This window comes from Mytilus galloprovincialis, chromosome 4 (genome assembly GCF_965363235.1).
Source record: "Mytilus galloprovincialis chromosome 4, xbMytGall1.hap1.1, whole genome shotgun sequence".
NCBI classification, from domain to species: Eukaryota; Metazoa; Mollusca; class Bivalvia; order Mytilida; family Mytilidae; genus Mytilus; species Mytilus galloprovincialis.
In genome coordinates this window covers 27,664,068-27,676,338 of record NC_134841.1, presented here as the reverse complement: position 1 = coordinate 27,676,338, position 12,271 = coordinate 27,664,068, and the positions used below count along the sequence as shown (strand labels likewise).

General features: G+C 32.5%; 1 protein-coding gene across 4 annotated transcripts in view; it reads left to right on the top strand.

Moving 5' to 3' along the window:
* The first annotated feature begins 4,105 nt into the window (after positions 1–4,105).
* Positions 4,106–12,271, top strand: part of LOC143071759 (equilibrative nucleoside transporter 1-like) — a 45,575-nt gene continuing 37,409 nt past the window's right edge. For 2 of the 4 annotated variants that reach the window (XM_076246316.1, XM_076246314.1), the window contains exon 1: positions 9,066–9,158. The gene's annotated coding sequence lies outside the window, so the exon portion shown is untranslated. Of the gene's footprint in view, positions 4,329–9,065; positions 9,159–12,271 lie in introns of those variants that run through there. The other 2 variants (XM_076246315.1, XM_076246317.1) reach the window with 2 other exon arrangements.

Sequence of the window (12,271 nt, the reverse complement as noted above, 5' to 3'; positions counted from 1 at the left end):
AACATCAAATTACCCTGGAAAAAAAATCTTGTGATTAGCAGAACACTTATAATTTGGAATATTTAACTGGATTTTCAAAAGTAAAATTTGTTATTGATTTGTGGATGTAAGGCGGCCGGCTGCCAAACGGTGTCAGTGCATTTACTTGTGAACAGTTCAACCAAATCTTTAATATGTTGACGTCGTTACTAATGACAAAATGGAGGTCCAAACTGATGATTTTCACTATAGCTTTTTAAATTTTACTACATGTATGTTGTAACTGATGAGAAAATGAAGGTCAAATTTGATATTGATGATTGTCTCTCGTACAGTGCAGGAGTTATGGTCCTTGTGATATTAAAATGCCTGTTTGCTGTCACTGTGACAGCTTCTTGTTCATTCTGTATTTTAGAAGTAGCAACTAGTTCTCAATTTATTTGAATTACAATACTTTTCTTATTAAAGATTACGTAATTTATTCATGGTGTATGAATCTTGTTAAATTAAGACTCGGCAACAAATGTGCAATCACAAAAAAAGGAAGATAAATCAAATAGTTAACTTGTCTATCAAATTACAATTAAATGTTATATTTGAAATTCACCAAATTGCAAAATGCGTTCACAAGCATTTTGTATTATTTGATAATTCAGTAAAAGTAACATGCTTAAATTGTTAAGAGTTATTGTTTCTGCTGGTTAAGAATAATGCAGTGACCCCAAGATTCAATAGAAAACTCGTTATGAATATAGGATTTGTATCGCAATATGTGGCATTTCAAGATAATTGGAATTTAGGAATATGTCAAAGACAACAACAAAACCAGAGCTGAAAATAGCTCAAGGTCACCAATGGGTCTTTAACACAGCAAGAAAATCCTCCACCCCGAGGTTGGCTTCAGCTGGCACCTTAAAAATATGTTATTGTACAGTGAAAATTGACATCACACTACAACTAAACATATAAATGAACTAAAATTAAAAATAACATGTAAAGACTAATAGAAGCTCCTGACCTTGGACAGACGTGAAAGCGTGATGCTGTTAAATATGTTTTGTGAGATCTCAACCTTCCCTTATACCTCTAGCCAATACATATTATTATTTGGGAATGTACAATGAGCTGGCTGGTGCCAAACAGTGTACATTCACTAACATGAAACCACTTTGACAAAATCTTTTCAGATTTAGATCTGTTGTTTCCTGTTACTTAATGAAGGTTTAGTTCAATTTTAGCTGTTCTGGTTGAGTTTCAGACCTTCCAGCAACAAAATTGATTTTTACTTGTGTCTGAAGTTGGTTTCCATTCTCTAACTTTAGTTTGCCTCAACCAAATGTTAAGAAACTTGTACACAAGTTAGAATTTTGGTGGTGTCACCACAGTGAAAGAGTTCTGCTCCTTTTCAAATAGAAAAATTGCTGGATTTTCGTTTCTATTCTCCAACTTTAGTTTGCTTCAACCAAATGCTATAAAACTTATACACAATGCTCAATACCACAAAATACAGATCAAGTTTTAATTTTGTAATGTCATCTCAGCAGTTTTAAAAAGAGTTATGCCCCTTTTCAAATAGACAAATTGTTGGATTTTGGCTTCTATTCTCCAACTTAAGTTTGCTTCAACCAAATGCTATGAAACTTATACACATAGCTTATTACCACATACACGGGTCAAGTTTGAAATTTGGGGTGTCCATTTAATTGTTCTAGAGTAACACACTTTTACAAAAGGAAAAAATGCTGAAGTTTTTGTTTCCGTTTATAACTTTATATGATATGCCAGCAGGGGGCATCATCTGTGTGCCATGGACACATTCCCCTTAAATTATTATATGAATTTGAGTTATTTCCATTTAAGCAGAAATTAACAAATAATTTCATTTGGTCTCTTGTTAATTTTAAGTTATTTCCCTTTGAACAAAAATGCAATAAATAAGTAAGGAGTATTTCACACCAAAAAATATTCTTCGGGTTCTTTGATATACTAACTGTGTACTTAGACTTTGGATATTGTTTCATAATAGGTAAATGTCCAATTTCAAATTTTTCAGATTTTTTTCACATTCATTTATGTCACAAATCTTATGTTGCGTCAAATATTCAAACACAATCTAACTTCAGAGCTGTTTTAAGCTTAAATGTCTCCAAACTTGTCCAACTGTTCAGAGTTCGAACTCTGCAGGAAAATCTGATTTGCTATCACTCTGATAGTCTCTTGTAAAAAGCAACAAAGCTCAACAAGTACTATTAGTAATAGGTCAACTATATTTGGTGAATGGTATGACTGTAATTGGAACATGTCAGTCTTGTAGGTGTCATTTGACGTGACTGGATCCCATTTTCATAGTTCATTGGTCAATGTAAAGTTTTTGTGGTTTGGTCTATATTTCGATTACTTTAAGCAATAGGTCAACTATATTTGGTTTAAGGAATGGTTGTGAGCTGTATATGTCTGTCCAGTAGGTATCATCTGACCTTGACCTCAATTTTATGGGAAAAAATGTTTGCTCGTAATAAACTTAATCGGTAATATAATTAAATATATAAACCCCCAGCCTGAGAAAAAAGGACGAGTGACTGTGACTACAACACACAGATCACTTACTACATGTTATGACAAATCAAATTATATTCGACTTACTTAGCCATGGGACGAAACTCCACTATTTGATCGTAGATGACCAATTATAAAGTCACGGTACGCGAATGACCAATCTCTTGTGTTAGTATAGTAGTCTCAGCCGCTTAACTGAGATACAGTCTAAGCATCGACCTTCCTTTACACACACACACATATATATATACCCTCCGGTTTATATGATCTGTTCATCCTATATTGACTCTTAAAATTCAAGAGTCTATCTAAAAATGAGGGTACTTTTTATATGGCCTTCCAAATACCGTTTCGATCCCTAACATCACTGAAGAGACATTTATTGTCGAAATCCGGATCTGGTGTACTAAAAAAATATTGACACCGTATGTTTGTGGCATAACATCGTGGCCACAAGTTAATATTTTTTTTTCTGTATAGTATTTAATTTATATTAAGATCCATTTTGTTACATCTTGTGATCAATTTTATTTGGCAATCGCCAATGGCAGTCAGCAGGGTTAAAGAACATCAGTTGTTTGACCTGTTAGTCAAATGCGTTTTGTTTAAATATACTTTCTCACTTTTTTGGTCTTTTGGAAAATGTTGTTTGTGCTGTTTTTAGACCCTTCTACAACGAAATTTGTTTTACATGCACACGTATAAAAATTGCGGTTTTTATCCAACGCAATCATTGGTTTGAACGTAGTTTTCAATTGAAAATACGGTTTGAACGCAGTTTTCAATTTAGACTCGTATATTATATACGAGTCTAAATTGAAAACTAATTATATATCTACTACGTAGTTTTCAATTTAGACTCGTATATATATATGTAGTTTTCAATTTAGACTCGAGTCTAAATTGAAAACTACGTTCAAACCTATGATTGCGTTATATATATATACGAGTCTAAATTGAAAACTACGTTCAAACCTATGATTGCGTTATATATATATACGAGTCTAAATTGAAAACTACGTTCAAACCTAGTTTTCAATTTAGACTCGTATGTATATATATATATATATATATATAATATATATATATATATACGAGTCTAAATTGAAAACTACGTTCAAACCTATGATTGCGTTGGATAAAATATATATTAGAGACAACAATAGGTTACCGATATTCAAATATTGCAGATCCATTTAGAAAATACAAATTAAGGTAAAATAGATAGATGGAATATTAATGTTTACGGCGTTGATTTCTACAAGGAATTGTATATTTAAATATACAATTCCTTGATTTCTATAACCATTTTCAAGTATGAACCCTAAAATCTTGGAAAAAACTGACGATGGATGACTGTATGATTATTGTAATATAGACATATAATGCAATTATTATTATATGTCTCTGCAATAACAATACACGGATGTTGTGTAGAGATTTGAAATCGTCTTTTTATCGATTTGCAGGCCGGAATACATGACATATTGCAAAGTGTTGTTTACAACAGATCAGCCTATAAAAACTACTGTACCATAGAACACAATAAACGTAGTAGATATATAATTAGTGATTGTGTCATGTAAAATCAAAGATTAGACTGATATCAAATCTCTTCATTATTTATGGATAAAGGTCCTTTTTTAACTAATATACGACTGATTATCGCCAATTGATTATTGATCAACGACTATACGGCATGTCAAAACAAAAATTCGGAACTGAGTGAACTAGACAGCCAAGTGTGTAAATGGTTTGCATATTTAAGGAATCTTTTCTGTAGTTTTTAAATGGTAAGTTTTATAGTCTTATTTTTAATTATTTCGTTAAAGCCATGAATAACGATCGATTTTTGCAATTTACAATGTATATGATATAACCGATTAATTACGTATTTACAATCCGGGACTATAAAACTAAGACTAGTCCCAGTTACAATAAACAGTTTGTCAGTTGAGTCTTGGAATGTCTTAATCTGAGAATTACCACAGGCTGATTAAACAAAGCACGGATGTAATTTACAGAAAAAATACTTCAGGTGTTGTTGATTTTGAACCTGTAGAAATAGAAAATTCGACGATAAAGGTATCAATCAAAAATTCTGAGTCAAAGAAAGACGTGCAACATGGTAAAAAAAAAACATCAAAACAAAAGGGTGAATTCTGGCAGTTCCTCATCCACGAGTGCCTACCCTCGTGTTGCATGTCACGGTAGAACCGGATCCAAGTCGTATTCGGAGACGAATCATAAAAAGATCGACGAAGAAAAGATTTTAGATGCAAAAAATGAATCCATGGTATCTGTATTGAAGATATATCGTTATGTACATCAAAATCTGAAACTTGAACTTTCAAATAGACCACTTGGTTTAGTAATTTCCTAGTAGAAATCCTTAAACTAATAAATCCGAATAGCAAACTTAACATCAAGTAGTATACATATGTTCCAGACCGTATGAGTATTTGGACCGTACGCATACGGTCTGACTAATATTAAGAAGTTGGTCAGGTTTATTACATACAAATGTATATACATGTATAACAAGTATCAAAATAACTTCTATCTCAAATTAATATAAAAATTTCAATTATAGTAATTGAAATAAAAACTTAATATTTAATTTTTTTTAAAAAATCACGCTTATTTAATCTGTTAATCTCCTGTATTAAGCATGTCAGTAATTCATTAATTTCAGCCAAGTATGCTCATTGAAATTCTCGAAAGTAAACATAATGTGGGAGGACAATTGTTGAAGAATATTTAGGAACTTTACAAAAAAATGCATATGCAAAGGAACATGCATGAAAATGTAAAAAAAAATATGACGTTCCTTGTGGAAGCAAGTGTCACCTTGGGCCAAAGTAACACAAAAGGATTCACGGATATAAAATCAAACAAATATTCAATTTCAATTGTTCGCTTATTCACTTTATCCATCTTATTGTAATAATAACAATTTGTATAACTAATAATAAGGATTTAGATAAATATTTGTTTGAATTTAACCCATATGATCCCAAAACATGTATGGTCAGCTGGACCGTACGCGTATACTCATACGGTCCGACCGTACGCGTATGGTCGGACCGTACGAGTATACGTATACGGTCCGGACCGTACGCGTACGGTCCAAATACTCATGCATACGGTCTGGAACATATATATATATACATTATAATACGCAGGTAAGTGTTGCTAGAATGTTGAAACACATGCAAAAATTGACAGCAAAATAGCTATTATGCCTGTCATCCCCTTTGTCAAATTGAAATCAGAAACTCACTGAGTGTCAAGCAATAACCTAACGGTACAAGAAAGAAAATAGATCTGATGATGTTTTTTAAAAGATAGCAAACTATACTATGCTATTACGCAACTCTACATAAGAAGAGCACATCTGCTTCTTATCCTATACAAGTCTATTGTCTTTGATGTACACTTGCAAAGGATATATATTTATTTGTATGTGAACTGCAATTCACATCCAAGTCAACCCTATAGAAATAGACTTAGGTTGATTCTCAATAACTCTAAAGCCAATTTTAAATTCTGGTTAAACAGTAAACGTAAGTAGATACATTTTTTTTGTAAGAATCAGGATTGCAGATCCAGTCAAAATGATACAACGTCGTTTGTAAGAACACTTTTGGTCATTCAGGTGTCCTGTGGGCAAGATTCATCATTTCTTCATTTCTTATTTATGTTTGAAAAGTCAAAAGGACCATAAAGTGACCAATGACTTAAGTACTAACATCCACGTCATTTAGTCTGCATGGCGGATATGATTTTCTCATTCTTGCAATCATACAAAATCTTCTTAATTTTTGTATATATTAATGCAGATTTATATATGTTCGTATGTAGGATCATTATCTTTCCCAGAAACGTTTCCAAATGTTATTTACATTATTTTGTAACAATCCTACAGGTTTACAAGATTTCATTTTAATATTAATAAAATATCTTATTAAATTTATAAAAAGATAAAAAAAAATAATCTGCAATTTTTTGACAAATTTGTTCGTAATCTGACAATTTCTTCTGAAATATTTCCCTAGTTTCACAACTAATCTCCTCATCTCCTCACACTCACTTTATATTTAACTGTATATATCGACATCGAAATGAGTCCTAAATTGTGCCTATACATAGATGAACGGATACATGATAACCAGAAATTATTTTTTTCTTATTCTGGTTGGAATCATTATATACTATAACGGTAATACAATATGTCCCAGATTCTGGCAAGTACATTGATTGATACATGTTTTACCTTACAAATAAGTATAGGTAAACAAAGACAGTGCATGTATATTAGGTTTTACAATAATTTATCTACACAATTCAGGATTCTTATGCATTATCATACGAGTAGATATTGGAATGCTGATTTTTTTCTAGATTTAAGGTCAGTATATGAATCACTCAGAACGCAGTCTCGGGTATATCTGAACTACTAGATACAATGGTACTTTTCTTTTTAAAACTCCTATTATAGTCAAGAAACGCGAAATCGGAAAGAAAAAATATTTCGCCTTTTTGCGTTTTCGACTTCGCCTTTTCGCGTTTTTTACTTCGCGATTTCGCGTTTTCGCTTTTTCGCCCTATAGAATATAAAGGGCGAAAACGCGAAATGGCCTTAACCGGCCACCATAGTAAAGGCTTATAAACCAAAAAAAAAAGGTATTTTATCTTACAAATGAACTAAATAAACTAATAAAAATAAATACAGATAATCTGGGCTTAATATGACACAACAAATTATAAAATTTTATTTTCTTAAGATATTGATGCATTATCTAACACAAAGCTTTTCAGTGGTAGTTGCGTTTGACATAGATCACTAAAAATGAAATTAAAAAATCTAATAAAAGTTGCTGGTTTGAAACAATTCTTTCTTTAATCAAATCAAAACACACATTGCATTTGCAACTACATTTGAACAATACAATCTTGGTAATTTCAAACAAGAATATATTGAAATATTTTAAATAGGTGGTGGGACGTTTTGTCTCTCCTAGACCTATTACAATGTCCAATGAAATTGGCAGTCACTTATGGATAACGTTTTCGATGTTAGAATATATATGCATAGTATTATTTTATTGATATAAGTTTCGATGTTGAAGGGCGTTTCTTTCAATTTTACTGATGATAATATGATGGCAGAGAACACATTTGTCTGCAAAAAGTCTTACATCTGATGACAACAAGTATTCTGGAGGTCTTTTATAAAAATAGGAAACAACAGCGCACCAAGTGCACTACCTTGTGGGACTGTACTGGTGATGTTTCGGAAGATTACCGTCCAAGAAGTACACACTGCTCTCCTTCTTTCATCAAAGTTCTCAACCATGTTGATGCTATCCATCTTGTGCCATAATGATGATATCAATCTTATCTGAGAAATCTAAGAGATCTTTGTGTTTTTATTTGTCGACTTTCTTTTAGAGCTCATGCATTGTGAGTAAAGTTTGGATTTACAAGACCGTTCTTATTGTAAAACCATATATTGAGTATCAGTCAATATAGAGTGGCTTTCTATGTATCTTATAATCTTCAACATATTGAAGTTAAGAACTTAGAAGCATTATGTAGTACGGAGTATCTTATATATATTATGATACAGATGATATGTTCTAGTACTTCACATCAGAAAAGCAGTTGGCGAAACATGTCTATAGATTGGTGCTTGTCTAGATTAAACCCTTTTCGAAGTATTCAGACTACATGCATTTGTATTTGAGCAGTCCACAGTACTTTGGTTGGCCACACTTTTGTATATGCATTTTATCTAAAAATTTACATACGAAAAGGAAAGTTTTATGTTCACATATATAAGTTACTTTACCAATACAAGAATACTGAGTTCTTGGGACCTTTTATCAATTATAAATACGAAGGATTTGTATACGGTGGCTGACAACTTATTGTTAGTGTATGCTAATTCTTGTAAATGCCAAATACTTAGTTTGATATTAAAATAAAGAGCAACATGATGCATAAGATAGGCGGCCCCCACAAGCAGCATATCAGTATGATTACAACGCAAAGATACAACACGGGCATGTTGACCCACAGGCATTTGTCTCAGATTTTTTTCCCTCAATATAATCAAGGATTTGTATAGTAAGACTTACTATACAAATCCTTGATATAAGGTATATATAGGGAAAAAAATTCTGAGACAATTAAGTGCCTATGTGTTGACTACACTATTTAAGTACAGATTCGGTTAAACATGCAAAAACTTATTCATTTTGAAATATTAGTTATTCATCAAGTTAATTCGGCACGGTTTAACTTTTTACACAAATAATACCACGCTGAACATGCATAATCAAAATGACATTGTAGGAAAGTTTATATACTTAGCCTGGTTTTTTTTATAAATATCTACCATATCCTTAAAGACATTACATCTGAAAAAAATAATCAAAGAACTCATTGCAGTGTCACAATTATCATAAAAGGTCGTTCAAGGTTTTAGGTCATATCTATAGCGGAACCCCTTCGGTACTTGGTTGCAGAAGTCCATTGTTTACGTTTAGCCAATATTAGTGTTTCCCGCCCTAGGCACGTGTCTCTACGGAAAATCTCAGAAGAATTCAGGCAAAAATGTACATAACATGGTAGAAAGTTGACATGTCCAAACGTTCCATTAATAACGACCAGTCCCCAAATCTTAAGATCTTTTAACAAATATACACGAGAGCTCAAAGTGCAGTGTTGGCTGTTGCATGTGAAAAATCTGTATCCCGCTCAATAATTTTATCAACTGCTCAGTGACTCAGTAAAATTTTGGAAAACCAACCTGAATTTTTAATAAACTGTTTCATTGTGAGGATTTTATTTATTCCAGTCTTCCCAATGTCCAGAATTCAGTTACAGTGTACATGTACCTTGTTTTGTTACCCCCATTGACATAATGGTTACATTGGTTTCACTCATAACCGTAGCTCTTAGGTCCTTATGGTTTTTTTTTACTATTTGCGGACCATAGTCTTAAAAATAACATAAGGACGTAAGAGCTACGGTGCAGCAGCTAACAAACTATCATAAATAATCATATTCAGAAATTCTCAAATCCTGGTACATTTGTAACCTCCATTGACCTGATGGTTACATAAAGTTACACACATGCAAGAGGTTTTTTTACTGTCCAGCAGTAGTGTTTCCTTAGGAGGTTTTGGCTTGTTATGATGCCCTGCCTTGTTTTCTTGATAGGAAAAAAAAATTGGCACCTTGCCCCTTTTCCGTCATAATTTAGAACACAAACATTTTTTCTAACATAAATTGACTGATAACTCCTTTACAATGTATCTATATTGTATATCATTGTCAGATTTGTTAAAGTTTTGATTGTCAATCTCTCAAAGTTGATTGCCAAACATTTGCAAGACCAAGAGTTCAGATCATAGTTGTTGGACAAGCAAATTGGTATATATATGTAATATAATCTAGATGGCTCAGGTGACTCAATTTGACATGATTGAAGTAGGAGTTTGAATTTGAAGTGGGTCTCATTGGGGTCTAAGAGTGACGCGGGATTGCCGATTTTTTGTAAGCGTGACACATGAAAGTCAAATTATTGTGCCATGAAAACGGGAAAAGTAGTCTAGCGGGACACAGGAAATTACAAAAAAATGAGAATTGCTTACATACACTGTATGCGGGATACAGGAATCTGACAAAACAGTAAGTGGGATCCAGGACTAGAACCCCCAATGAAACAGCTTTTAAAAGTCATCCAGACATTGCAGATTAAATGATTGACAATATTCCATCCACAGGTTCTAGAAAAGTTTTGTTGTGGGTAATTAAAGGGGGAAATGTGGCTTTGAGTAGTAAGATGTTTGTAACTTTTAAATTATGAACTCTTGATATTCAGACTTTCTCCTACTCTGTACATTGTAACATTATTTAGACAATTTGGGTTGAATAGAGATCTGTGATTGTTTCTTTAAAATTTATTTGTAATTTTTATTTAAATTCTTGAAAATTTAGAACTTTACATATTTTTTGGACACCTGTCTTACATGTCTTATGTTGAACACAATTATAGTGAATATGGTACCCTCTAAGATGTTCTTCTGTGTTTTTTGTTGCTTGATAAATATTCACTATAATTGTGTTCAACATAAGCTATCTTTAAGAGGATTACCCACATTTCCTACAAATTAAGTTCAATTTGATTTGCTTTTGAATCTGTATGACAAATTATAACTGAGGCTTAAATTAAAATATTGTTTGTTTGCAGTTTACCGACCGACCCTTGAAAATCCTCCCGACTGTGAAAATTTTATTGCTTTAAATTTGAAGAAATTTTTTTTAATACTTCTATTGACGCGATCCGGAACTTTGGGTCTTTTCCGGAAATGATTTAAAGTCTGGGTCAATTATGCATTTCAAGTTCGGTTTTTCTTAGCTTCCCGTCAAGCGTTCATGTGACCATTTAATGATAAAGCACATGGAAATTGTTTACAGGTATCCATGAAGTCACGGAGGAGTACTTTACGCTGTCGTCTCGTGTCAATTTTAAGACAAATAACAAACAAAAAAGTTTATTAGTAAACTGTTTAAACAGATTCAGGCACATGTAATGATGTATGATGATATCATTGACGATGATGCAGCGGTTATTCATAACTGACACGATAACCATTCTGTCTCAAACAAATCGGGTACAGAATCTGTGGAGCCTGACTTTATGGAACCAATTTCAGTGGTTAAATAATTCGACAGCAGCTTGAAGTATGGCATATTTTCTACAAATCGTTGTGAAGACGACAAAGATGAAACCACTCCTCCGTGACTTAAATCCACAGGGGCTTGTTACAATTGCCGGGTTTACTATCCATACGAACCCTTAAAAAACACGTGTTTTTTAGGGGTTCGTATAGATAGTAAACCCGGCAATTGTAACAAGCCCCTGTGTTAAATCTTCATGGATATCTGTAAACACGCTTGTACGGAGGAAGGGCTCATTTGAAATGTTAATGGATATAGATCATGCCAAATCAATAAGAAGCAACCCTAACTACACAAAGATGTAGGGAAAATGAATGGTTAGCTTGAAAAATAAATATACTCTCTATATTAAATCTATCTTCGATTGCAATGAGTATGCTCCTTTAGGATAAGGGGGGCTGCCCCACTCATTGCAATTATTCTCTTTCTTACAATATTAAATATACCCAAACTGTGTGGCCTGTGTGAATTCAATTAAAACATGTCCTTAGGAGCTATGCTGACAATTTTTGTTATGCATTAAAAACATTTCAGTACAGACCATTTACTTTTAATGGGGTGCTATGGGTTTCACCCCAAACTTTAGATTTCTTTGGTTTTCATTAAAGCCTGGCAAAAATATAACCTTATCACATATAATTAAATATTGTTAGAAATATGAAAACAGTCGAATGTCTTAATACTTTTTTTTCAAGTTGCCTTTTTTTCAATTGAGGAAGATTCAATGGTTATTTTTTTTTTTATTAAAAATACACTCTTTAATACATTGTCTTATAAATCTTTAATATCTACATTTTTCTGATGAAAATACTCTTCTCATGAAAACATTCTAGTCAAGAAGCATACATGTCTGAATATATTTCTTTAAAACAGTTCTAGTCATAATGACATTCCTTGTTTATAAGAAGTGTTCCAGTATTTAATAATTATACCATATATTTTTATGTCATAAATTGGATAATGACACTATGTTAAAGTTTCA